Raw genomic sequence first — 3149 nt, forward strand, 5'->3', positions numbered from 1 at the left:
TGTCGGCCGGGGGCGGGGCGGTGCCCGGGCGGCCCCGCCCGCGTCCTCCGAGGGCCGCAGAGCCCGCTCCCTGCCTGGCGCTCTCCGCCAGCTCCTTCCAGCTGCTGCTCGGGAGGGAACCGGTAAGTGCGGTCTTGCGTGGGGCGGGAAACCCGGTGCGGAGGATGAGTGAACTTGGGGGTGCGGAGAGGGTTCCAGGACCGGGAGGGCCCGCCCCGGGAGTCTCAGGGCGGGAGGACGGTCTCAGGAGACGGGGCCGTGGACGGAGGTGCGGAGGTGCGTGGAGGCTGAGAGACCCTAGAGGGCCAGGGGCGTGGGGAGAGGCTATGGGGGGGGTCCATCCAGGCCTGGGCGGGGCGCGCCAGGAGTCGGCCTGCTCCTAGTTAGCTGCGAGGCCCTTCCCTGCACCCCAGGTGTCTGCACTTGGCTGGCTAGTCCTTATCCCCTCCCTGGCTGCTCTCTTTCAAAGCCTGGTTCGCCAAGGCCTGGTTCTGTGGACGCCACGGGGTGACCCCCCTACTCCCGCAGCCTCGTGCCCCAGCGCCCCAGGAAACTGCAGCCCCAGCTCCAGCTCCCTCCTGGTCCCTGCTGCAGGCCCAGTCTCACATGTGCTCAGCGAGAAGGTCCCGGGAGAAAGCCTGGGTGCCACGCAGGGTCTTTGTCAGAGTCACCCATGTCCCCTCACCCAGTACAATCTGACCCTTTTCTGGGTCTTTTAAATCAGTGGGTTTTTCAAGGCCCCCCCTGAGGCCACTTAAAAATGCAAAATTTCCGGCCTCACTGCCTCTGACCTGGAAACGAGGTGGACCCTGTGCCTGTCCCTGGTGGGGCCAGTGCGGGTCCAGCCCCATGGGTTGGGCTGCCTGGTTCTGAGGCCGCTGTGGCTCTGCACCTCTGACCTTGAGCGCGAGGGTGGGCTGGCCCCACACCCTGTGAGCAGAGGCAGACCCCGCACACCCCGTCTGCCCGGGCAGCGGGCGTAGTCTGGCTGTCTCAGGGAGGCAGCAGCGGCCTTTCCCCCAGGGGCCTGTGAGGCTGAGGAGACCAAGTCCAGGGCGCTGTGTCCCCTGCCTGGCAGCGGGCAGCTGAGCGGAGACTGGGTTCCAGAGTCTGCCCACCCGTGCCCGGTCAAGATGGCCCTGCAGGGGCAGGCAGTGACGGCAGTGACAGCGCTCTGAGCAGACCCCGTGGGCCGTGACCCCAGCTGGCTGAAGCTGGAGGGCCAGCCCAGCCGGAGTGCGTCTCTCCCAGTCCCTCTTCCGTTTGCTCTTGATGGAAAGAAAGAAACTTTAAAAAAAAGACAAGAACAGCCCTGCCTCCTCCCTCTGCCTTCCTGACTCTGGGGGAGCCCTGGGTGTGGGGGGTGCTGGCACCAGGCCCGGGGCAGGACGCGTCTACACAGGTACTGCAGGTGCCCAGAGCCCGCATTCACGCCAGCCTGCCAGGGTGGCCGGGTGGCCCTGGTGACAGTCAGTTTCCTCCTCAGCCTGTGCTTGGCCAGGGGATCCCGCCCCTCCCGGCCCCTCTCCGAGCCACACTCAGCAGGGTCCTGACCTTGTGGAGGGTGTTCCTGTAGCACCCCCTCCCTGTCCAGGGTCCCCTGGGGGGAAGTCACGCCCAGGTGGGACCCTGCGCTAGGACCAGTGGGCTCCTCCCCCCACCCCCGGCCTTGGTCCTGGTCCACAGCCGCTCTCTGGACAGAAGCCCCTCAGCCCCTGGGCCTCATGCACGCTGACCATCACGCCCCCTTCAAACTTCCCGGCAGGCCCTGACCGGGCTGTGCAGGTGGCCGGAGCAGCCAGGGAGCCCAGAGGTGGGCGATGTCCTCGTTAGTGGCAGCAGGGGAGTCGGGACTCCACACCCGAGGATGGCAGGCTGCCCCCAGATAGAGAATGGGGGCCGAGGGGCCTGCAGGAGCTGGACGTGGCCCCCCTGCACCCCAGAACCGGCTTCCTCCCCCTCCAGTGTTCAGAGACAGGGACGTCTGTGTGCGGCCTCCTCACGGGGCACTCCGACACCCTGATGACACCAGGGACCTTGACCACCGTCCATGGGGATGCAAGGGCCTGCAGGGTGACCACGGCGTCCCCCACCTAGGAGTGCAGAGCGGTGGGAACGGCTGTGGGGGCCGACCAGGCCACTCCCATAGCTCCCTGGGGTCGCCCTGGCCCCCTCCCTGCAGTGGTGCACATACGGTGAAGGTGGCCCAGAGGGGGCGGCGCTCGGATATGCCCAGGGTCAGCGCTGTCCACACCGGCGAGTCTGTGTGTGTGCTGGCCCTCGGCCGCCTCCTCCCTCCAGCAGCTGCGCGCCTGCCCAGGTGGGGACAGCGTGGCAGAGGGCGTAGGATCTGGCCTGGCTGTTCAGGGCTCTGCTGTCACTGCCTTGGCACGCGTGGGCGAGCCTCCTGGTGTGGGGCGAGGACGTTGGTCCTGGTGTGGCTGCCCTGCAGCCTCTGGCAGGGGTTGGCCTACCCCCCATGATGTGTGCAGTGATACGCGTAGTGAACATGGGAGTGAGCATGGGAGAGTATGCTTCCACGTATGATGGTGTGTGTGGTGAGTGTGCTGGGGTGAACATGGGGGTGAACATGGAGGTGTGCATGGGGCGAGCTTGGGGGTGCACTGGAGGATGCCGGCTTCTCTGCCTCTGCTCTGGCGCCATCTGGTGGTGAGATTGAGGCACGTCGGGCTGCTCTGAAAGCTCCTTTCCTGCCCTGCCCAGGGCTGGCTGTGCTCAGGCCCCTCCTGCAGAGCCCTGTTCTACTGTGTCTCCTTCCCCCTCCTATTTTCTGTGTTGCTGGTTCCTAGGGCTCACCGCCCCTCGTTTTCCTGCAATCTCCTCTGTTGTCGCGTATGTTGTTCCAGAGTTTCTTCTGGGCCTTTCCTTTCAAATTTTGTTTAGAAGTTTTATTCCATACAATATTCTTAAAAGAAGTCTGTTCAGTTTTAGAGTAAGACACCCCAGCCCCGTCTTCCTGCCACGATTCAGCCTGGACCACGGGCACGCCCAGCCAGTGTGCCAGGGAGGCCTGGGCGTGGACACACCTTCCCGTGGGCCCCGGTACTGCAGGTGCACCACTGCCCACTTCCTGAGAGGCCGGCACCCCTGGAAGGGCGTGGCGGGCTGCAGGTCACGGAGATCTGGGG

The 3149-nt window shown here is 65.7% G+C and overlaps 1 protein-coding gene across 6 annotated transcripts in view; it reads left to right on the plus strand.

The window, feature by feature from the left end:
* The first annotated feature begins 28 nt into the window (after window positions 1-28).
* SLC41A3 (solute carrier family 41 member 3) overlaps window positions 29-3149 on the plus strand; it is a 23164-nt gene continuing 20043 nt past the window's right edge. For all 6 annotated transcript variants that reach the window (XM_006169771.2, XM_027768779.1, XM_027768780.1 and 3 more), the window contains exon 1: window positions 29-122. The gene's annotated coding sequence lies outside the window, so the exon portion shown is untranslated. The remainder of the gene's footprint in view (window positions 123-3149) is intronic.

This window comes from Tupaia chinensis, unplaced genomic scaffold (genome assembly GCF_000334495.1).
Source record: "Tupaia chinensis unplaced genomic scaffold, TupChi_1.0 Scaffold147500_1, whole genome shotgun sequence".
Classification (NCBI taxonomy): Eukaryota; Metazoa; Chordata; class Mammalia; order Scandentia; family Tupaiidae; genus Tupaia; species Tupaia belangeri.